This window comes from Marmota monax, unplaced genomic scaffold (genome assembly GCF_021218885.2).
Source record: "Marmota monax isolate L192 unplaced genomic scaffold, Marmota_monax_Labrador192_F-V1.1 WCK01_AAM20220418_F8-fsc00069, whole genome shotgun sequence".
NCBI lineage: Eukaryota > Metazoa > Chordata > Mammalia > Rodentia > Sciuridae > Marmota > Marmota monax.
Genome location: NW_026695243.1, coordinates 7,238,020 through 7,263,157, shown reverse-complemented (window position 1 = coordinate 7,263,157; position 25,138 = coordinate 7,238,020). Strand labels below are relative to the sequence as shown.

The 25,138-nt window shown below is 39.7% G+C and overlaps 1 protein-coding gene across 2 annotated transcripts in view; it reads left to right on the top strand.

The window, feature by feature from the left end:
- Positions 1-210: 210 nt before the first annotated feature.
- Positions 211-25,138, top strand: part of Rusc2 (RUN and SH3 domain containing 2) — a 58,270-nt gene continuing 33,342 nt past the window's right edge. For both annotated transcript variants that reach the window (XM_046457325.2, XM_046457323.2), the window contains exon 1: positions 211-510. The gene's annotated coding sequence lies outside the window, so the exon portion shown is untranslated. The remainder of the gene's footprint in view (positions 511-25,138) is intronic.

Below are 25,138 nucleotides of genomic sequence, written 5' to 3'. Positions count from 1 at the left end.
AACTTACAACGCTAGCCAGGATTGAATATCGTTGCTTTAGGCGAGGGTGGGAGCCCACACAAACCTGCCCTCCAAACCACCAGGCCTCCGCCCCACACTCCCGCGGGTTCCAGCCCCCGGCAACAAACAGCAGTACCACGCCGGACACCGCCCGCCGGGGCGGGGCGAGGGCCTCAGGAGGCGGGGCCACGGCTGCAGCTTCGCCGCTCCCCTCGCGGGAAAGCACGGCGCGTGACTCTGGCGCGCCCAACAAGGCGCGAGCAGGGGAGCTGGGCGAACACCTCGGGCCCAGCGGACCGAACCAAAGCGCGGTCCAGAAGGGCTGCACTAGGGCAACCCAGATCGGACCATCGGCACCACGTCTGCAGGGGGGACCGGGCGTTTCCAACCCGTCTGGAGAGGAGGGGAACGCCGGCGTGCACCGCCTGCAACGCGACCCCTGGAGGGCGCGAGACGCTGCCGCTGCAGCCGCCGCCCGCGCGGAAGGACGAGGCTGAAGCGAGAAGCGAGGTAGGAGCGACTCTCCTGAGGCTGGCGGGATCCTGGAGACCCACTGCCCCCAAGTTTCAAGTGGCCCCTTGGACCAGGCCCTCTGCCGGCCCACCCACTCTGTCCTCAGCGCCCCCGGCCTGCCCCTTAGCCCTTCCCTCCCAGCCCCACCCTCCCGGCCGTCTCCAACCCTCTGGGTGGATCAGGTCCCCAGTCCTTGGTCTGTACGGTCCGCGGAACCCTCATTCAGACATCCAGCACCTTTCAGCCTTTTGGGCACTACCCCAGATCTGTCCCCAACCGTCTTCTCAAACTGTCCCCGCGGAGAACCCCCGAGACCGACTTGCGTCCAGTAGTCATCCTTGTACCTAAATTTCCTGTGAAAGCCTTTGGGGAGGGGAGCGCGGCCGACTGGCACTCAGCCGGGGACTGCAGACCGCGACTGCAGCGGGGACCACGGTGCAGCCAATTCCAGCCCGGGTCTTCGCGCCTTTGGCTCTTGGTTCCCAAGTTGGTCTCTACCCGGAGCTGGCTTTGGTTCTCCCTCTTTCCAGTTTTACCTGGGGAAAATCTTTGGCTTGGCAATTTGCCGGTTCCTTCGTACTGCCCTCATCTGCCGCGAAGGGCACAGTGATCCCGTTGCCCAAGGCCAACTGTGAACCGCCAGGCCAGCCCTTGCAGACACAGGGGACTGCTCTAGGAGGCAAGGACTCTACAATATTCATCTTTGTTTCCCCAGTCTCCAGCACAATGCCTGGCACATCGTAGCACTTATTAAATATCTTATTAGTAGATGAACGAATGAATCCAATGCAGAGGCGGTGGGGCAGAGTACTTTGGTGGGAAGGGTGTTCCTCCAGTTATATGAAGTGGAGAGAGGAAGAACTTTTAGAGGATTACTTCAGTCTTTCTTCAGTTCTTTCATCTAATCATCTAATTTCATTTACATAAGAGCTTCTGTATATCAGTTGTTTTCTGCTTCTGTTTACAAAAAACAAAAAGGGGCCGGCCTGGGGCTGCAGAAATTCTTTTTTATTTGTTTATTTGTTCTAATTTGCTATCTATGACAACAGTGCATTTCAAGTCATACATATAGAGCACAATTTTCATGTCTCTGGTTGTACACAAAGTAGAGTCACCATTCGTTCCTTCATACATGTACTTAGGGTAATGATGTCCATCTCATTCCACCAGCTTTCCTACCCCCCCTGCCCCCTCCCTTTCCCTCCCTCCCCTTTGCCCTATCTAAAGTTCCTCCATTCCTCCCATGCTCCCCCCACCATCCCCATTAAGGACCAGCGTCCTCATATCAAAGAAAACATTCAGCGTCTGTTTTTTGGGGATTGACTTCAGAAATTAGTTCCTTAGAGGCTACCCGGGTAATCTTGAAAGAGCTTTGCCGGTTTTACTGCTCCTCTTCCCATGAGACTAGCTGCTCCCTCTGGGGAAGAATTCTGGAGGCCAGCCACAGCCCTTTAAAGCTGGCTTCAGTGGAGCTGGTCAGCTTGTGCTTTGGGACAGTTGGAGAAATGAAGAACCTCAGTTATTTTACCCTTTCTTTAGTTTCTGAATACCCCTTCTTTTCAGAGACTGCTGGAATAGACATTCCATGCAGACTATAGTGTGAGAGATTGATTTCCCAAATGCTACTAAATTATGATTAAGCCAGGTGGACAATTTATGTCTCTTTGAACCACAGTCAGGCAAGGATTACTGCTGTGTAGGACATTGTTGATGATAAACAAGAACACAGGCCTTTTAAAGTTGGAATTCTCAAAGAAACATAGAGCCCGAAACCTGTTTTTGTTGATGATCTGAAAAGATTGCATTTCCTGAGGATAAGACAGGTTTCAAGGACCTCAGTTTTGGCCCAGGTCCAGAGGAAAATAGGTGGTATTACTGAGTGGTGAAACATGGCTGGAAGGCTGTAGGAGTTTATAAGGTAGGAAGTAGTTGCCTAAGTAGTGGTAGCATTATTGTACATGGGCTCAAAGTCTTAGCAAATAAATACAGTGGTTGAGTGTGGCTCAGTGGCAGAGTGGTTGCCTGGCTTGGAGGTCTTGGGTTCAATCCCCAGCACCATGAAAGAAAGGAAGGAAGGAGGGAGCAAAGGAGGAAAGAAAGAAGGAAGATAGAAAGAGATTGGAGTTTCTTAAGAGGCTCAGTAGATCTTAAGCGGTAGTAAGGTTTTGTGGAAGGAAGGCAATTCCAATCAGTATCCCTAGTATCCTGTTACCTGTGTGTCCCTCCTGCTGCTTGGCCTTGGGACTACCATTATTTCCTTCTGCTTTCTTCTTAATTGTATATTGGTGTAAGTTCCTTTTTGAAGCCAAACCTGCCTTAACTGGTGGCTGGATGTGTTCTTACCCATTTCTAGCATTGATTTATCCTTTTCCGATTTCTTTCTGTCATCCTGTTATAAAGTAAGTTATATACTGTTATAAAGTAAGTCATAGATCATGGAAACCCTACATGAGGAGGGGCTCCTGAGCTGGATTAAGCAATATAATTTTTTTTTGGTAACCAGTACTTTTTTTGTTGTTGTTTTGGTACTGGAGATTGAACTCAGGGGCACTCAACCACTGAGCCACATCCCCAACACTATTTTGTATTTTATTTAGATCAGGGTCTCACTGCATTGCTTAGTATCTTGCTGTTGGACAATAACTCACCCTTTTCCTCCTATTACTCATACACAATGACTGTGCATCCTATTAAAACTCAGTTAAAGAGATAGCTCACTGCATGCTGGGGTAAGGGTAGGCTCTATAAGATGGTCTGATTGTTCAGCATTGAGGTTACCCAGAAAACACCCACTCAAACACTGGCATGTAATATTTTAGCTTCTATCAAATGAGGCTGTGTTTGAGAGCATTTTTTGAGTGGCCAGATGTCAACATTGCTCTGAGAAAGCTGGCGGGTGTTGGGAGTGGGATTCTAACAAATATAACTCATAGCATAAACTCTGTTGTACCAAATTTACTCTTTTTTAAAAAAATTATGGTAAAATATGCGTAACATAAAACTTACCGTTAAAGTAACATTATGTATATTCACACTATTGTACAAACATATCACCATCCATTTCTAGCACTTTGTTCAGCTTCCCAAACTGGGACTCTACCAATTAATTGGACACTAACTCCGCACTTTCCCCCATTTCCGTTTCTGGAACCATCACTCTACTTTCTGTCTTTGTGAATTTGACCGCTCTAGGTACCCTCATGTAAGTGGAATCATATGATATTTATCCATTTGGACTGGTTTATTTGACTGCAGGTAATGTCTTTAAGGTTCATTCACATTATAGCTTTTATCAGAATTTCCCTCCGTTTTTAAGGCTAAAAAGTTTCCAATGTATATAATATTCCACTGTGTGTGTGTGTATTTATACACTACATTCTGTTCACCCATTTTTTGTTCATGGACACTTGGGTTACTTGTGCCTTTTGGCTACTATGAATAATGGTGTCATGATCATGAGTGTGCAAATATGTTCTTCAGCAAACATGAGTTCTTGCTTTCAGGTTTTAATGTAATTACAGAATCATATGATAATTTTATGCTTAATTTTTTTTGAAGAACCACCATACTATTTTCCACAGTGACTATATCATTATCTATTCTCACCAGCAGTGTGCATGGTTCTGATTTTTCTATATTCTTGCCAACACTTGTTATTTTCTGATTTAAAAAGAAAAACATCCTAATGGGTGTAAAGTAGTTTATTATTGTGGTTTGATTTGCATTTCTATAATTATATATAACTTTGGAGAAATGTCTTTTTAAGTCCTTGCCTCATTTTGAATTGGGTTGTTTTCTGTTGTTGAGATATAAAGTTCTTTATATATTTTGGACAATAATCCATCATCAGATACATGATTTGTGCATTTTCTCTCATTCCATGGATTACCTTTTTATTCTGTTGATAATGTCCTTTTATGCACAAAAGATTTTTAATGTTGATGAAGTCCAATTTATCTATTATTTTCTTTTGTTGAATGTGCTTTTGAATCATAGGCAATCATTGCCAAATTCAGTGACATCAGCTTCTATCATTGTCTAAGTTTTTTTTAATATAGTTTTAGTTCTTATGTTTAAATCTTTGATTCATTTTGAGTTAATTTTTATATGTGATTCAAGATAAAAGTTCATTGTTTTGCATGTGGATATCCAGTTTTATCAACACCATTTTTTGAAAAGACCATCCTTTCTCCATTGAATGGTCTTCTCACCCTTGTCAAAAATCATTTGACCAAATATATAATTTCTAGGCTGTTTTTCATTGGTCTATATATCTGTCTTTGTGCCAGTGCCATTACTATCTTGATAACTTTAGCTTGGTAGTAAGTTTAGAAAAATCATGAAGTACAAGTTCTCCAATTTTGTTTTTCTTTTTCAAGATTGTTGTTTTGGCTATTTAAGATCACCTGAGATTGCATATGATTTCCCCCCCCCCCCACTAGGGATTAAAACCAAGGTGCTGTACCACTGAGCTACATTTCTAGCGCTTACTCACTTATTTTTTAATATATGTTTTTTTTTTTTGGTTGTAGACAAACACAATACCTTTATTTTATTTGTTTATTTTTATGTGGTGTGAGGATTGAACTCAGTGCCTCACATGTGCCAGGCAAGTGCTCCGCCACTGAGCCACAACCCCAGCCCCTACTTACTTACTTTGTTTATTTATTTTTGTTTTAAGACAGAGTCTCACTGAAATTCTGAGGCTGGCCTTGAACTTATGATATTCCTATTTCAGCCTTACAAATAGCTGGGATTATAAATGTGCATCATCATGCCCAGCTTCCATATGATTTTAAAATGGATTTTTTTTTTTTAATTTTTGTAAAAAAAAAATGTTGGGATTTTTAATAGGGATTGTGTTGAAACTAGTTCATTTTGGGTAGCATTGACATCTTTTATATATATATATATATTTTTTAGATGTTGATGGACCTTTATTTTATTGATTTATTTATATGCTGTGCTGAGAATTGAATCCAGGACCTCTACCACTGAGTCACAACTCCAGCCCCATCATTGACATCTTAACAATATATTTTTTTTAGTTGATGATAGACCTTTATTTTATTTATTTATATGTGATGCGAAGACTTGAACCCAGTGCCTTACACATGCTAGGCAAGTACATTACCACTGAGACCCAGCCCCAGCCCGACATCTTAACAATATTAAGTTTTCCATTCCATGAAAACCGCACGTCTTTGCTTTTATTTGTGTTCTCTTTAGTTCTTCTAGCAACATTTTGTAGTTTTCAGTGTACAAGCTTTTCATTTCCTTGGTTAAAGTTTATTCACAAGTATTTTATTCTTTTTGATGTTACTGTAAATGAAATAATTTTCTTGATTTCCCATTCAGTTTGTTTTATCATTAGTATGTAGAAACACAACTGATTTTTATGTGTTAATTTTATGTACTACAAACTGTGCAAAATTCATTTATTCTAGTAGGTTTTTTTGTTTTGTTTTGTTTGTTTTCTTGGAACCAGGGATTGAACTCAGAGGTACTTAACCACCGAACCACATCCTCAGCCCTTTTTTTATATTTGATTTAGAGACAGGGTCTCACTGAGTTGCTTACAGCCTCACTAAGTTGCTGAGGCTGACTTTGAATTCATGATCCTCTTGCCTCAGTCTCCCCAGCCACTGGGATTACAGGCATGTGCCACTGTGCCTAGCTCTAGCTGCTTTTTTGTGGAGTCTTTAGAATTTTCAACATATAAGATTATGTTATCTGGGAACAGAAAAATTTTTATTTCTTCCTTTCCAATTTGAATGCCTTTTATTTGTTTTTCTTGCCTAAGTGCTCAGGCTAAGACATCCAATACTATTGGATGGAACTAGCAAAAGTAATCTATATTTATTCTTAACACATAGTCCTTATGGATTTTATGATTTGGTAAGCAAATCCTTAATATGTACCAAGGAATGTTAAAAAAGTTAAATTAAGCCAAAAGCTGTGGTGCATGCCTATATCCCAGCTACTTAGGAAGATTACTTGAGCCCTGGAGTTCAAACCAGACCTGTCAGCATAGCCAAATCCTATCTCAAAGAAAGGAGAAGTTTTTATACTTAAATTATAGCCTACGTACTCTGAATAAAACAAAAATGAATAATACATTTTAGAAAGATTTTTAACCAAAACACTTAAAATTTTTTTAAAAAAATTAATTTTGATAAGGAAGAAAATCTCTGTTCCTTGGAATTCTTGATTTAGCCCACTTTTTCCCATTATCCTGTATGTGGATCATTATAAAAACTTAAATTCAATAATAATATTTTTTATTTATTTGGTACTAGGAATTGAACACAGGGGCACTTTACCACTGATCTGCATCCCAAGTCCTTTTTATTTGAGACAGGGATCTTACTAAGTTGCTTATAATCTCACTAAATGGCTGTGGCTGACTGGGCATGGTGGCACTTGCCTGTAATCCCAGCAACTCAGGAGGCTGAGGCAGGAAGACTGCTAGTTCAGAGCCAGGCTCAGCAATCTAGTGAGGCTTTAAGCAACTTAGCAAGACCTTGTCTTAAAACAAAAATTAAAAGGGCTGGGGATATAGTTCAGTGGTTAATTACCCCTAGGTTCAATCCCCAGTATCCGCCCCCACAGACAAAAAAAAAAAATTGCTGAGACCGGCCTCCAATTTGCCATCCTCCTGCATCAGCTTCCCCAGTTCCTGGGATCACAGGCGTCCACCACCATGCCCAAAAAATACACTTGCTGTAACTGAAATAATATTTGGATATATGTATTTTGTTTACAGAATTGAAAATTTCGGATCTAATGGGCTAATAAGATAGTCTTTTTGTCTTCTAGAAGGTAAAGACAGTGAGCTCTGAAATGTCTATTGTGTTTTGGCTTCTTGTGTGAGGTCCTGTGGACAAGGAAAATGGACTGATAACTGGGTAGAGAGAAAAACAGGGCCAGTCAACTTTTGACCAGAATTTAATTATTTTAGGATTAAGATAATTCTTACTTGTTTGTCTTAGAATCCCAAAATCTATATTTGACTTGTTTACCTGTCTTTATACTTTTGTGTTTCCTTTCTTATAAAATTCCTTTCAAAAAGAAAATACAGCATTATATTTAGTGTTAGGGAAAAATGGAAAGTTATTTTTATTCAGCTCAAGTAAAAGGAAAAAAGAGAGAGAAATCTTCTAAAGGCAGCATAGGTAGGATTCAGATGACTCCCAGGTAAAAAGTAAAAACCCCTGAAGAGAAAGATGGAGACCTACTGCTGGTTCCATTCATCCTGGAGTTGTTTCTCTTCCCAAGTGTTCTTTTCTTGTTCTTTGAATGCTATTGTATCCTGTTAATTTAAAGATTCAGCCAAATTTTGTTACCCACAGCAACTTATTTTCTGAGAGTTCTGAATACCGAGTTTTTCTGTAAGGTACTAATGATTTACTTTTAATATCCCCTAAAGAAGTGTGACTTAAACATTTCTGTCTCATCTATGATTATATAATAATATAAGGCCTTAAGCAACTTAGCAAGACCTTGTCTTAAAACAAAAATTAAAAGGGCTGGCTGGGGATATAGTTCAGTGGTTAAAACTTAATGGCTTAAAACTATAGTTAGTTGTCACTCATGATTTTGTGGGTTGATGAGGTGGGTTTTCTGCACCCATCCTTAAAAAAAGGAGTTCTAGGAATATTTTGAATAGGCACATTGCTGGAATGGATTAAATCTCCCAAAGCAACTACTTTGAACAATTCTCTTATTCTACTTATTTAAAATAGTATTTTCCTTATACTTACAGCTATAAATTAACTTCTTAATGTAACTTAGTGTAGTGTTTGTTGCAGTTCATATGATTTATATAATGTTCATTGCCTCGCATCCAGCACAGCAACCTACAGTCTTATTCATTCTTAATTATAGTGCTTGGAGAAGGGAGGCCTGGAAACAGGACCACTGCTCTGTTAAACATCTGTGAGTCTTTCTGACAACCAGGTAGTAGAGATAGATAGCTAACAGGAGCACTGATCTCATGAGGGAAAAGGAAGCTATGGCTTTTTATTGGATTATGACAGTCTAGTAAAGCACAGAGTATTTCAAACTTGTTTCATCCAGAGGGTAGCTCTTTGTTCAAGTATATTTTACTGGAAAGGGTGCACAAAAAGGTAACAGTTGAGCTGTTGTGATTGAAGGCATGGAATTGGGAGAATTAGAGTCTAATTTTTTCATCTCCCTCTTTTTCTCTACCTCCCCTTCTCTCCCTTCTCAGTCCTCCGAGGGAGAAAGAGGTTGAGAGAAATGGTTGGGTTTGGGATTCTCCAATCTTCAGTTAATATCCATTAGTAGCCAACTATGTTTTCAGGAAAAAAAAAATAACCAAAATATGTACTCAAAAATGCTTTTTTTTAACATTTATTTTTTGGTTAGACACAATACCTTTATTTTGTTTATTTATTTTTATGTAGTGTTGAGGATCGAACCCAGGGCCTCGAGCATGTTAGGTGAGTGCTCTATCGCTGAGCCACAACCCCAGCCCCAGCCCTTTGTCTTAATTTAATGAGCTACATAGAACCAGCAATAAATGTAGATCCCTTTTAGCCTAAGATCTGTGCTAGTTTGTCAGCCTGTTTAAACGCAGAGTGAATTTTTCTAGCCATGCTTTCTAGCTTAAAATATGAAAATAATCTTTGTTTTTAGAATATTTAAATGATGTATACATTTTTTAAACATACACTTACAATCTATGTATTGAATGTTGCTGCAGCTCATTTCCTTTGTTGACTTCTTGGTCCAGTTTCCTCTGGACCGCACTTTCAAACTTTTTAACTTTTATCCCATCCCTGACATACTGATTTAGTAAGTCTGGCATGAGATCCAAGAATCTACTTGCCTAATAAATTTCCATATGAGGATGATTCTGCTGATCCTCAGACCACACTTTGAGTAGTACTGCTCTTAGTCAATATAAAAGCTTTTTTTTTTTTTTTTAAAGAAAAAGTCATAATGCACCAGAAAAATAGTGCCACTGTTTTAAGAGTGTGAATTATGATATATTATACTGGGTTTTCTTCCTTTAAAGAATTAGTATTATAAATCTCCCACTCGTTCAAGACTAAGAAATTGTGGAAAATAGTTCTAAGGAAATCCTATTTGCTGCCCAGACTTTACCCAAGAAAATGCTTACATTTAAATGTCTTTTTATGAAGAAAGATGACATGACATGAAGGACACTTTTTCTCTTTGAGACTTAAAAAACACCTTCTCTATTTTGTTTAAAAATAATATCTGAAAAATATTTTGTCTCTTTTTTTCTGATCATAGATAAAATATTTGCTCACTTTGTAAAATCTGCAAAGTGAAAGCAAGCATAAAATGAAACATATCATTGAACAATTCTTGGAAGCCAAATTTTTAATAGCTTATGGCACATTCAAACAATTGTTCTCATAATTTCAAACAATGGTCACCATAATTTATTAACTCAAACTTTGTCTCTGATAGTTTTTTTAAAATAGAATTTGGAAATTGGAGTTACTGAGTTAAAAGATTTGAACATTTTTAAGACTTGAAAATAGACATATTTTTTTCCCAGGGCTGGGGACATAGCTCAGTTGGTGGAGTACTTGCCTTGCATGCACAAGGCCCTGGGTTCAATCTCCAGCACCACACACACAAAATAATAATAATAATAATAATAATAATATTATTATTATTATTATTATTCTAAGTTCATTATGAAGGTTATACCAAAATATATTTATATTGGCAAAGTATAAAAGTACCAATATTACTTAACCTTCACTGGAATTAATTATTATTATTTTGTCTTAAAACTGATAGGCAAAAGATGATATTTTATTGTTTTTTTTTTATTTTTTTTAGTTGTAGATGGACATAATACTTCTATGTTTTTTAATTTATTTATTTTTATGTGGTGCTGAGGATTAAACCCAGTGCCTCACAAGTGCTAGGCAAGTGCTCTACTGCTGAGCCACAACCCCAGTCTGGTATTTTATTGTTTTAAAATTAACTCTTTTTGTAGTTCATTAGCTATATTCTGTTCTTTCTTCTGTGAAGTATTGGCTCTTATCCTGCCTGTTTTTATGTTATTGGTTTGAAGTGAAATAAACAAGTCACAGAAGGACAAATACTGCATGATTCCGTCTATATAAGGTATCTGAAATAGTCGAAATCATAGAAGCAAAAGGTATGATCATGATTGCCTAGGGCTGGAGAAAAGGTAAATGGGGTGTTGCTGTTCAGTGGTTATAATGTTTCAGTTATACAAGATGAGTAAGTCCCAGACATCTGCTGTACACCTTTGGGGTTATAGTTAACAATACTCTACACATAAAAACTTGTTAGGAAATGGGCATAGGGGTGCTCAACTGATATTCTAGCGACTCTGGAGGCTGAGACGGGAGGATGCTGGGTTGGGTTAGGGATGTAGCTCAGAGGTAGAGAAAAAGAAATTTGTTAGGATGGTAACCTAATAATTCTTACCATAATTTTTAAAAATCTTAGTTTTTAGTTGTCAATTTTCACAAGTTTTTAGGATACTGGCCTTTTATATATTTGTGGGTAATACTTATATGCCTTTTAATTTTGTTTCTGAGTCTTGACATACAGAATTGTATAATTTCCATGTGGTCATATCTTCAGTTGTATCTTGCAATTTCTGTACTCCCTTCTTTCAGCAAATGTCCTGAGTCTGGGACTGTTGGGCTTGGATCTCCAAAGAACTCTGTTTATGTACATGGTTCTTCCTGACTGAAATCCCTTCTCTGACTACTCCCCCCATATTTCTATTCATAAGAATCTAGACATTTGACCTTCTTTGTGAAAACTTTCTTGATCACCCTGTGAAAATTTGGGTATAATTTCCACTATGTTTTCATTGGTTTTGTTTGGAGCTACATTATAACAAGTACTAGTACTGGGAAAAAAGAAAAAAAAAAGATGCCACATGGTGGTGCACACCTGTAATCCCAGTGACTCAGGAGGCTAAGGAGAGGGATCAAAAGTTTGGGCAATAGAGTAGGACCCTATCTCAAAATAAGTAATAAAAAGAGGTAGGCGTGTAGCTCAATGGTAGTGTGCCTCTGGGTTCAACCCCCAGTACTACCAAAAAGAAAAAGTGAATAGAAAATCAAGTAAGTGGAGACAACATGGTTGGCCAATGAAGGCTGGCTATTGGAGAGGACAGAACAATAATGTGGGGTCAGGGAATTTATCTTTAAATAAAGAGACATTTTATCAAGTTAATTTATGTGCATGTGGTTAGGAAGTCAAATAGGGTAATGTATGAACCCGTATTATTACTACGTAATTTGTAACATAACTTGTAATACATGACTGTCTTTTGGTTTGTTTAGTCTTCTATGTATTTGTCCCTAGTTCTGCCCAAATTCTTTAGCAAATCTGTATTCCTCCCAATCTAATTTTCCAAATGGTCAGACAGTTCCTTTTTCTTTGGCATTGAGGTATGTTGTTCCTCATTCTTCATCTCTTCAACTTTCTTGCAACACTAAGCTTAAACATCATTTTGCCAGAGACCTTCCCTGACCCACTCTCTTAATCAGATCCTCTCATTATCCTATACTTTTTATTTGTGGTATTTATCACAGCTTATAATGGTATTTTTATTTGTACAGTGGTTTGTCTGCCTTCCTTCGCTAGATGGTAAATTCTTTGAGGACTAGGATACTGCTGCATTATTCACCACTATATTCCTAGCAATTATCTCAATTTTTGGCTCATAGGAATTTTTGCACAAAGACTAAATTATTAGCCCTTGAAAGAAGTCTTGAGAGAGGGCCTTAAATTACAGCACTGGTTGTAGGAATTAGAAGAGAGGATGGATAGCTTTTTGTTTTTTTGGTACTGGAGTTTGAACCCAGGGACACTTTACCACTGAACTACATCCCCAGTCCTCTTTCTTTCTTTCTTATTTATTTTGGTAGGGGGTACTGGAGATTGAATTCAGGGACACTCAACCACTAAGCCACATCCCCAGCCCTATTTTGTATTTTATTTAGAGACAAGGTCTCATTGAGTTGCTTAGTGTCTTGCTTTTGCTGAGGCTGGCTTTGAACTCATGATCCTCCTGCCTCAGCCTCCCAAACTGCTGGGATTACCCAGTCTCCTTTATTTTTTATTTTGAGACAGGGTCTCACTAAATTGTTCAATCCTTCTGCCTCAGCCTCCCATGTTGCTGGAATTACAGGTGTGTGTCACCACACCTGGCAAGAGATTCTTTTCTAAAGCAGAGTTATGAGATTTCGGGAGGGCCACACGATGTTCCGTCTAGAAACAATTAGACCTTTTAAGGAGAATCTTATCAGCCCATGAATTCATGTGGAGGACTCATTTTCACTGTATTCTGTTGAAAGTGAGAAGTTCGGGTCATCATATATTTAACAATAGTCATTGGGTAGGAGATTCTTGATTTGTGGATAACTTGCAAATCCACTCTAACCTTCTTTCTTTGTATTCCTTTGGAATGTTTCCTAGGACAGAATCACTTTGCTTTTACATCTTACAGGGAAACAAAGAACAGAGCCATTAAAAAGGGCTAAAGAATTTGAGGTACCATGCCTATTGGAAAGAAAACATTGGCTATGATGGTGACTTTGGTTCACTATTGTAAATTAGTAAATTGCATAGTACTAGGGTCTCAAAAAGGCAGTAGCAGGCATTTGGGTACAAGAAAAGAAGATTCCTGATTCATACTTTTTAAAAAAAATTTTTTTAAATATTTATTTATTTATTTATTTTTCTAGTTTTTGGCGGACACAACATCTTTGTTTGTATGTGGTGCTGAGGATCGAACCCGGGCCGCATGCATGCCAGGCTAGCGCGCTACTGCTTGACCCACATCCCCAGCCCCCTGATTCATACTTATTAAATTTTCACTTACTGAGCCCTACACAATACCAATTCCTGATGTGTTATATATCTTTTCTGTAACTCCTACCCCCATCTGTAGAAGTATTATCATCATTGTTTAGAAATGAATCTGAAGGCAGGTGTGTGGTGCATACCTGTAATCCCAGAAACTCAGAAGGTCTGTCAAGAGGATTGCAAGTTTGAGGTCAGCCTCAACAAGTTAGTGAGACTCTGTCTCAAAATAAAAAATAAAAAGGGCTGGGGATGTAGCTCAGTGGTAGAGCTACATGGTAGTAGCTACAGTGGTAGAGGTGGGTTCAATCCCCAGCACAAAATTAAAAAAACAAAACAAAAAACGTAAAAACGTAGGGCTGAGGGAACTTGCCTGGTACTGCAGAATTTTTTTTTTTATGGACACACAATACCTTTATTTTATTTATTTGTTTGTTTGTTTGTTTTTATGTGGTTCTGAGAATCAGACCAGGCAAGTGCTCTACCACTGAGCTAAAACCCCAGCCCCATAATTTGTTTTTAAGAAGGGTTATATGCCCATCTTTTTATAGTTCTCTGCATTGACCAGAAAGAAATGAAAATGACTGGAAGCTGGAAAAACCAAAGCAATGTTCTATTTTTTCATTATAATGGCTAGTAGTTAGCTAAAGTGAGTTCCTATGCCTTAAATAAACACATGTAATGTAAATAGGAACTAAACTCCAGCAAAATGAATGGGAATTGAAATGGAGCTCAAATAAGAGAGCAAATTATTGATAAATTCTAGTGAATCTTCAAGAGCCAGAGTTTTTAATTCAAACATAATTTCAGTTGTCAATACAGTATAAACTAGACTCTGATTAATAAATATAACACTTTGGGCTCTGGAAAGAGCTGACTTTATGATTTAACTGTCTTGTCTTTCTTTTGAATGCAGCCATTTCAAATACCTACTTCATAGTTTGCATAGTCCTGGTTATTTGTTTGGTTTTCCTCAGTGAACTAGAAGCTCCATGAAGGCAGGTACCAGATCTGTTTGTTCAAATAGTACAGTCAGTGCCTGGCACTTCATTGGGGCTCAGTTAATATTTTTTACTAATTTATATAGTCTTTATCTAGATTTTGGCATCTCAAGGTTCTCAGGATCATAAATTCCTTCACATACCTGCCTGAAGCAGGAAAGGAAATTCTTCCAGATCCCTGCTGGTATGCTTCTGGGTTAGGCTGTTACATTCCCCAGGTCCTACCTCTTTGGGTGGAGCCCCCAAAGCTTGATGCCACATGGGCTGTGTTTTTGGCAAAGGGGCTTGTCCTTGTTCTGAGGTTCTGACTATAAATGGATTATGCTATTTCCTGTCCCCAGGTGAACTCAGTGGGGCTGCAGCTGGCTGTAAGAGTTGAGTTACTGCTTTCTCTTCTGGAACCTCCCTACCTCTAGAGATGGCACCAGTATAGGGTGACCAAGTAGGAAATGCCAAACCTTTTCCTGAAGTTCTAAACAGCTTAAGGAGTCCTCCAGATGGAGCTGGAATCGCTCCCAGTGAGAAGAGCTGGATCTTACGTAACTTTATACACAGCCCTTTTTAGGAAAAAACAAACTGTTCCTCGGCTACTGCTGGACTTTTTGAGACACATCCTGAATTCTTTCCTAGCTGCTCAGCATTCCCCGTTGAAGGCAGCTAACAGGACAAAACTGAAGACTGGTAAGGTTAATGTGGAAAATAGGAAAAGGGAGGGGGAGAGGGATGTCCATCATTCTGGCTGGAACATACTGTTCTGGTTCTCAAGCTGCAGCTCCCATCCAGGCAGTAGAGGGAGCACAGTGTGGTGTGGAGGGAACTCTGAAAGAGGAGTGGTACCTCGATGCACATTCCAGAAGACAGCCCTTGTATTTCTTTTTCCTTTTCTTTTTTTTTAAAGAGATTTCTTTCTTTATTTTTTTTTTAAATGGGCCTTTGTGTGCAATGCTGAGAATTGAACCCAGTGCCTCACACATGCCAGGCAAGTGCTCTACCACTGAGCCACAACCCCAGCTCCAGCCCATATATTTCTTGTATCCTCCTTAGCACCCCCACACTCTAACAAGAAGGACTATAAGCATGTACATGGCTATAATAAACCACATTCTGCTCTGGAGAAAGATGTTTTTCTAGTTTAGTTTGGTGAAGATTCAGTTCCTCCTTGGTTCAATTCAGGAAACATTTTAAGCATCTACCATAAGCCTTTGAAGGGTTTTTGTTGTTGTTATTGTTTTTGTACTGGGGTTGAATTCAGGGGCACTTAACCACTTAGCAACATTCCAGCACTTTTTTGTGTTTTATTTAGAGACAGGGTCTTGCTGAGTTGCTTAGGGCCTTGCTAAGTGGTTTTTTTTTTTTTTTTTAATTGACTCATGTACATATTTATGGGGTACCGTGGGACATTTTGAAACATTTATACAATGTGTAAAGCATAATGGCATATCCATCACCTTAAACATTTATGATTTCTTTGTGTTGGAAATATTCAGATATTCAAAATCTTCTCTACTAGCTATTTTAAAATACATGATAAATTATTCTTTAAAGGCGTTTAAAGAGGCTGATGTAAATAGACTTCATCTTCAAAGGATAACTCCAAAAGGAGATCAATTTCAAGGTTAATGTAGAAATTTAGTCAAGTAATAATTATAGGTTGGTCTTTAGTCTGTAGGGATAGAGAAGGGTGAATAGAATCAGTAATACTTGATGATCATTGGAATACAGTAGGATGTATAAAGTAGAAAATGACATAAGTAACCAAAACTCAAAATTGATGACTTAACATAAGTTGGAAGTTTTTTTTCTCAGCAAAAGCAACAAATACAGCCAGCCCTGGCAGCTTCATAGTCATTTGAGACCCAGGCTCCTTCCTGATTTTTCCTCTGCTATCCTTAGCATCTTTATGATCACTCATACCCTACTAGCAGCAGGATAGGAAAAGGATGCACTCTGTTCATCATAAAGGGACTGCCAAGAAGTCCACACAGCATTTATATTGTAGCTTAGTAAAATGGCCACTCCCACTGTAAGAGAGATGGAAATGTAGAATTTTAATTGGGCAGCATCAAATCCAGCCAAATACCAAGGTTCTATTAAATTAAAAGTGAAAAGGAGAGTGGATAATTCATTGGCAGCTAATAATTTGGCACCTGGGAAGGTGGGCAACTAATTTGATTCAGGCAAATTGTTTACAAAAGAGCAGAGATTTCACAAAGGTACACATGTACCACTTGAAAAGAGATGACTTTGATCAGTAGGCACAGCTTTAACATTTAAATCTTATTATTGTGAAGAATAAACAATTTAGTTCAGATAAATCCCCAGCACAAGTATCAATATAGCTATACTAATTTAATCTGAATCACTATCATGTAAAATTGCCATATTTGTGATTGTAAGTATCTTATCATTCATTAATATTCTGATTATAGAAGAGGGTAGACCAAACATTGCTGCTATTTAGAACAAAATCCAAAGAAGGTACAAATTAAGGCATTTGCTTAATCTCTACCACAGATATTAGCAAGGGCTTTGAGAGTCAGGCAAGAAATCCAAGCCCAGCTCTTCTAATTTCAAGCTCTGTGATCTTGGATAAAGTTAATCTCTTTAAGAGATTTTAACTCCAAACAGCAGTGATACTATCTACTTTGTATAGTTATAGTAAAGATTAGAAATGCATTTATGACAAACATCTAGTATAGTTGGTAGCATAATAAAAATAGCTAATATTATTATAAGTATTTGTTATTTGCAAGAAGTCATTTATTTCCTTCTATCTCGTGGCACATTGAGAGGTTTTCCTCCAAAGATTTATAACCATTTGTACATTGTTCTTAGGTTGCTTCTATAGCATTTTGGTTCCTGTTTACAAAGCCTGTAACTACTTGTGATAGCACCTCCATTCACAGTCTCCCCTTCATCTTTGCTCAAAATGAACTCTCCCCTAGCCTCAAACCTTTCATCGATATTTATCACGTCCAAGCCCATCTTCCTGTTAATGGTTTTCTTACTATCCACATTCATACCACATATGGAAGTAGGGGAGGGGTTGGGGCATAAGCCAATTAATGTATGGATTTGGAACCTGAGGGCAGGGGGAAAAAATGTCTTGTAGAATCATGTAATAGTATTGTTAAGCAGAAATAGAAAAATAAAGATGGTTTATAGTTCATTCTGATAATGCTTACTGCATTACTGCTAAATTCCACAGATGCTCTTGAAGTATTTTATGTGAGGGAAATTAGCCAGTCTGTCAGACCCAATACAAATAACCTCAGGATTCTTCCTTTACATTCCTCAGTGGCTCCTTAGCAGGGAGCTGCCTCTGAAATGTCTGCCACAGCCCTGCAGGAAGAGGAAAGAACATCTTCTGGGATCAGAATTTTGAGATACAGACCTTCACTAATGAGACCTTTAATGTCTAGAGTAGGAGTCAGCAAAATGTGGCCTATTGCCAGGGTGTTTTCATATGGCCCACAAACTGAGAGTGTTTTTTACTTTTTTTTTTTTTTTTTGGTAACGGGGATTGAACTCAGGGGCATTCGACTACTGAGCCACATATCTCTTTATATAAAGAGATATATATCTTTTTGAGGATATATATATATGTGTGTGTGTAAGTGTGTGTGTTAATTAGCTTGATTTAATTATTCCACATTGTATTCATAAATCAGAACATTGCTTTTTATTCCATAAATACATATACATTGTCAATTTACAACAAAACATAAGAAAAAGAATATATGGCATAACAATGTGGCCCACAAAACGTAGATATCTATTCTCTGATCTTTTGAGTTTGCTGATCCCTGATCCAGAGGCCTTTTCTCTAAAAGGAGGTGGGTCTCATCAGACCCTGCAGGAGTTTTAGATGTCTGTTTTAAATCCCAGGATAGGCACTGGCAGAAAGAGGTGTCAGCATCAATGAAGAATAGTTCTGGAGACCTGGCCAACTAACCCCATACTGAGGAATTGCCAGGCTAGCAAGACCAAAGGCTTGTGTTGGGCTTAGAACACAGTATTGCCTTTGTTCTTACTGAGCAGTGGCATACGTCCCTTCATTGGTGTTGCTTTCTCAGACCTTTTAGGCTAAGTTCAGTGAGTCCTGTTGCTGATGCTGTATCAGTGGGATATATGCCTCAGATTGGAATACTGGGCCCCCCATATGGGATAATTCAGTTTGTGACTCCTGGATAGAGCAAGAGGATGCTTCTTTTTGCTACCATGTTCCTACCCAGGGATGCTTTACCACTGAGCTACATTCCCAGACATTTTTATTTTTTATTTTGGGCACTAAGTCCTTAGGGCCTTGCCAAGTTGCTGAGGCTGGCCTTACACTTTCAATCCTCCTGCCTTAGCCTCCCAAGTCGATGGATTACAAGCATATACCACCACACTCAGCTGTTTCTTCCTTTTCTAATATAAACTAATGGAAGTCAATTTCTTATGTCTCCATAAGCAGATTCCTATTGCACATGTTCCTCAAATCAGAGGTAGGGATTATAGGCCTGAAAGAAAGGCATTGGACCTTAATGGACAGACTAGGACTACTTCCCAACATCACTGTGACTTAGAAGCAGGAAAACCCCAGGAGGCAGCCAGGGCTCTCTACTTACATACATGAATGACAGTTCTATTTCTGAAATACTTTACTTAAAGGATTTGATAGAGTTTACATTTCCTGTTATTTGTTTTTATTTTTCAAATATTTTTTGTTGCTACAATATCAGAAGATGTATACAATTAGACCCTTTTCAAGGAAGTAAAAGAGCTTGAAAAGGCAGGTACCCTGCCCCAGATGACCCAGCAAGCCAGGGAAGAAGCCAAGAATGAAAGCAGTGTTTCTATTCTTGGGCATCCTGCCACTGTCTTAGGCATGGGTAGCTTCCAGATAGAACTAAGATCAAACTTCTTTATCACTAGTGATCAGATCTCATTGCTTTGGGGCTACATTGTTTTTCTGATGACCAGGTAGATAAACCTTGAATGACACAAAAAGAATGTATTGAATGAGTGGTTCACTAGCCTGCCTTTCTGCCAGCACCCTAGCTCCTCAAAGTATTGGTATGTTGTGTCACTGATGATGGTTGTGAGTCAGCCACTGTCAGGAAGATGACAGAGTTATTGTTTCTGTGTGCATGACTGCTTTCTTTGCACTTCAACATTCCTACCTGGTGTGTAGTACATTCTTGTCATTCCAAAGAAGTCTGCTGTGTACACAGTCCCATAGGCCAGTCTACATCTATTTACATCAGCTCTCCAGCTGCCAGCCTCCTCACGCTCCTATCTGCCTAATGGAACAAGTAAAAAAATGTGTCAGGAGTTGCCTTTCAGGGAGGTAATTGGGATATCCATAGAGTTCCAGATGCTATGGTCAGAGTATACAGTTCTTAGGATCCTAGCCCTTGGGGGACAAAGAATCTTTCAGGAGGGATCATCTGGGCACTGGCTCTTGGCCAAATGATGGCTGATTTCTTGGTGGTTTAATCTTATTGTGTAATGAATGTCTAGGAAAGAAACTCTGGTGACACAAATTTTCAAGGAATTTTATATTCCTGCTAAAAACTATGCAAATCAATTGAGGACCAGCTTAACCCATTCTTTGTCTCAAATATCTTATAAAACTCTCCAAGCAGACTTTTCTTTTTCATCTTAACACACTCTGTACTACTCTGGGACTTGTGAAAGGGTCTGCTTTTGGTTGGTTCAATGGCAGTCTCTCCTTGATTTTATTCATCATTTCAATGCAACCAGTTTGTGAGTGGGCGTATGAGTGCCATGACTAAAACAATGTGTTAGATCTTTTGTACAAGACTCTGAAGAATGCTGTGAGCAAAAGTTTTCAATTTGAGGTCCATCTGGTCCCAAAGAGTTGGGACTAGATACCTGGACCCATGAAAGCTCTGTTTCTTCCCCTTCCCTGTCACTGTTAATGCTAAACTGATTTTCAACAAAGCTGGCTTCCTCCAGAATCCAACTTAGCAACCTGGAGAAGCCTGAGGCCACTCCTATAGCAGGAAGCTGTCCTACATTTGGGCAGTAACCAGTAGAACTTGATACTGACGCCAGAGTGTAAAAATAAACACCTCCTACGATCTGTCTTAATCCATTGGCATCAGAGTTGCTATTATTAGTCTATAGGCCTCACAGGCAGCTGTGATGGGCAGACAACAGCCTGGTCAGACCTATCCTGCCATCTTGGGATCAGAGTGTTCCTCCCCTTCACCTCCTGGGATGTGATCTGGGGCCCCAGGAGAAGCAGCATCAGTCTGGGCTCATACCTACAACAGGTATGAGATGGAGTCCTATAGTGTCTTTAGTCTGCAAGAGCCTGAGGCTCCCAGCGCCAGCTACCAGTCTAGAGTATAATGAGCATAAGATGACTGATTCAGGCCTAGTGTAGAGCAGGGGAAAAAAGAGAATATGACTTTCTTTCTATTCCTTTGACTTTTTTTTTTTCCAGTTGTAGATGGACATAGTACCTTTATTTTATTTTTTATTTTTATGTGGTGCTGAGGATCAAACCCAGTGCCTCACACATGCCAGGAGAGCACTCTACCACTGAGCCACAGCTCCAAAAAGAGATTTTTTTGCTCCCCGATTTTCTAGACCTGGAGTCTTTAAAACTGGGAGAGAGGAGAGGACTCTTTCCTCTGCCAGCGGTATAATAATATTAGGGACTTATTACTGAGCACTAATCATGTGTCAGGTATTACATATAGTATCTTATTTAATTCTCCATCAAACCTTTGAGGGAAAATATGCCAGTATTACAGCTGAAAGACCTCAGGTTTGGTGAGGTTTACTGATTTCCCAAAGTTACATAGCTGGCAAGTCATGTGTTAGGTTTAAGGCCAGGCCCATCTTTACACCAAATCCGTGCTATGAACATTATAGAACATAGGCTCCCGAAGCCTCAAGAACTGGCCATACTCCAGCCACCTGCTTTTTAAAAATTTAAAAATAAACAAAAACAAGCTGGAGCCGGGCTTGGTGACACACGCCTATAATCCCAGTGGCTCAGGAGGCTGAGATAAGAGGATCTCAAGTTCAAAGCCACTTTTAGCAATTTAGCAAGACCTTATCTCAAGATAAGAAGGGCTGGGAATGTGGCTCAGTGGTTAAGCACCTCTGGGTTCAATCCCTGGTGTAAAAAAACAAAAAACAAGCTGGGCTCAGTGGCACCTGCTTGTAATCTCAGTGCTTCGGGAGGCTGAAGCAGGAGGATAGCAAGTTCCAGGCTAGTGTTAGCAATTTAATGAGACCCTGTCTCAAAATTAAAAAATAAAAACAAGGACTGGGAATGTTACTCAGTGGTAGAGCACTTCTTGTTTCAATCCCTATTACTATGGGAAGAAAAAAAGAGTTAACAAAAAATATTTGCTTACTTTAATCTTATAACTTAATATTGAGTTATTGGTACATAAAAATGGTTTCTGCTGCCACTTGCTAGCAAGGCAAGTGCTTTTACCAAGCCTGGTGACTGTCTAAAGTCTATTGGAAATTAAGGACACCTCCAGGAAAAGGGTTTGACTCTGACAGACTGACAGTACTCATGGGATCATGACCCCCTGCTGAGAACATTGCCAGATCAGAACTTGGTTCCCTAGAGGAGCAAGGCTTTGATGGCTTCTTGTGGTCATGATGAGGGAAGGGTGCCCTAATGAAAAGATTTCCTTGAAAGGCAGCTACGCTTCCCTCTCACTTTATCCTACCTCCCCCACCCTGGACCCACAACTGGCTTGTGTAATTCAATCCAGATTCTTCTCATAACCTACTTCTCAGTGCATATGTGCCCTTTTATTTACAGCTTTGGACAAACTGATTGGATAGCAGCTTACCAGCCTACATGTTTCATCCACTGTCTAGAGGGAGGGAGAGCAGAGAACACTCTGACTTTACTTCCTAGAGCCCAAAAGCCAAAAGGATCAACCAAAGAGTAAGCAAGGTATTAACCACACTGAGCAGTTAAGAAGCAGCATAGGAGTCTTTTGTGTTCCAACCACCTTACTCCTGCAAAACACATTCTTGAAAACTGTCCTGCAAGCAAAAGCAGGCCAAGCTGGGGCTTTGAGCATCCACCTCTGATCTCTGTGTTTTCCTGTTCCCTGCTGCTCGGCTACACGTAGCATTGAGAGGTCTACGTGGTCTCTGCTGCATTCTCAGTCCCCTCATCTGAAGAGCTCTGACTGTCAAGGTAGGAACTAAATCTTCCTAATTCCCTATAGTCCCCTCTCCCCATAACATACATCCTCAAAAGAAATAAGATCTACAGCAAATTCTCAGTCTCTAGGGAATTAAAACCGTAGCAGTTAGAAACCAGACACTTGGGAGCGTATGTGTCCACACAGTCATGCTGGAATGCAGGAGGGTGAGAAAGAGAGTGTTTATTAACACCTTGCACAGGAACCTCCCTGGGGCTTCAGATTTTATTTTGGCTTAGTTTATAATTAGGCCTGAAAGGGACCTTAAGAGGTCATCTGAGTGAACCCTCTGCCTCCAAATGGGTACAGTTAGTTGAGCTAAGGAGGGAATCAAATGGTTGCCCTGGTGGAGAAAGCATCCACTTTCTGACTTGTCCTGTGGGAAAAAAGAAGTTTTTTTTTTTCTCTAGGAATAGTCCCTTTTGGACAGAAAGAGACCCTGGAACAAAGCTAGTTTTTTCCCAATTTTTATGGAATAAAAGAAAGCCATCCTTTGCAATGAGGGTCAGTATTTTCTAGCCTGTTCTTTCCTAGCTATAATTTCCTAGTGCTGCAGTCTCCATTCATTGAATGGAGCCTTGGGAGCTTGAGGCACTGCTGAGCCTAGGAAGTAAAAGGCTTGGAACTTGTTGAGGATTCTGCCCAAGCTGTTCTCTGTCAGTGATATTTTTTAAAGGTGTCTGCAAATTTTCAGTTCATAAGGGAGAAAACAGACCTGGGGAAAAGAAAGTAGGCCCACACTAGGTAGTCCTAGGGAAGAGCCCATTTGCTTTAGGCTTTTTCCAAGGTGTCTATATTTGACTTTTAGGGGTGGGGTGGACTTTTGTACAACATAGGTAAGAAGTCTAAAGCAAAGCATCTTCTGTGCTTCAAAAGAGGACACTATATTAGGGATCCTAAATAGGAAGCAGCTGGTGTGTCTGGGACAGCCTTCAGCCTAGACCCTTCCAGCACACTCCCAGAATGCTGCCCAGCCTTACTTGGAGACCAAAATAACATGAAACCAGTTAGAAACTAGCCTGAGTGAAGAACAGCTATACTCTACCCCAGGGAAAGACTGATGACCTCCTGGGTGTTGGCTGCCATTTCATTTGTAGAAATCAGACTCCTGAGGCTATAGCCAGGTGCGCAGACATCGAACAGCTTGTTTGTTCTCTTTTTTACAACTCAGGCTCAGATGTCACAAAAGTCTCTGTTACTACCACTTCTTAACTATCCAAATTTTTTCAGCAACTCTCCCGTATTTCACAGAGAAGTACTTATCTTGTAGAAAACTCAGAGCTTCTGTCTAATTTCATGGCATCTAAAGATGTAGAACTTTGATAGCTGGAGGGTGGTTATACAAGCTGACTTTCCTGAGTTCATGTACAGGACAAAGTTTATTTATGTTCTGGAAAATTAAGTATGCTATTGGGGCTGGGGATGTGGCTCAAGCGGTAGCGCGCTTGCCTGGCATGCGTGCGGCTCCGGGTTCGATCCTCAGCACCACATACAAACAAAGATGTTGTGTCTGCCGAAAACTGAAAAATAAATATTAAAAAAAAATTCTCTCTCTCTCTCTCTAAAAAAAAATTAAGTATGCTATTAGTGAAGTTAACCAATATTATTTTATAAACACTTGGTTTAGCAGCCACAAAGAAAGAGAAGAGATGATTTCTGTCAATAAATCATTTGTTTCTCTTCCTGTATTCCCAACCCCAACAAACCATGCTCAGTGCTGCTTTTGCCTTTGCCTTTGCCCAGGATCTAATAAGCCATAGCATCCCTTCAGGATGCCTTTGAGGATCAGGCACAGTGGCACATGCCTATAATCCCAGCAACTTTGGAGATTGAAGCAGGAAGATCCTAAGTTTAAAGCCAGTCTTAGCAACTTAGCAAGGCACTTAGCAACTCAGTGAGACCCTGTTTCTAAATAAAATACAAAAAAAGGGTCAGGGATGTGGCTCAGTGGTTAAGCACCCCTGAGTCCAATCTTCAGTAACAAACAAACAAAAAAAGATGCCTTTGTGGGTCTCCAGAGTGGGGGAAAGGGAGTCAGAGTGTACAGAGCCTTCACTTCCCCTGCTTCAATCAGAGTAGCTATTTTATGTATTTGGGCTGGAAAAAAAAATAATTTTTTTTGAAACCACCACTCTAACCCTCTTCTCACATCCTGAAATGTCCTCTTTATTTTGGCTTAGTTTATAATTAGGCCTGAAAGGGACCTTAAGAGGTCATCTGAGTGAACCCTCTGCCTCCAAATGGGTACAGTTAGTTGAGCTAAGGAGGGAATCAAATGGTTGCCCTGGTGGAGAAAGCATCCACTGGCCCCCTCAAGAAGCATATTGACAATGATTTTAACAAAATTATTACTCCTTCAAATTGGACTGTTACTTCTGAACATCAGCCAGTGCCTTAGACATAGCGGAATGCAATAGTAGATGCTTGTGGCTTACTTGGTTGATTAGTGACTCACTAAGTGATATTAATTAATAACTCCAGAATGTTTCTAGTTCAGGAAAGAAAGTACAGCTTATCATAATTAGGATTTGTTTTAATTTGACCATTTCTGATCTTGGC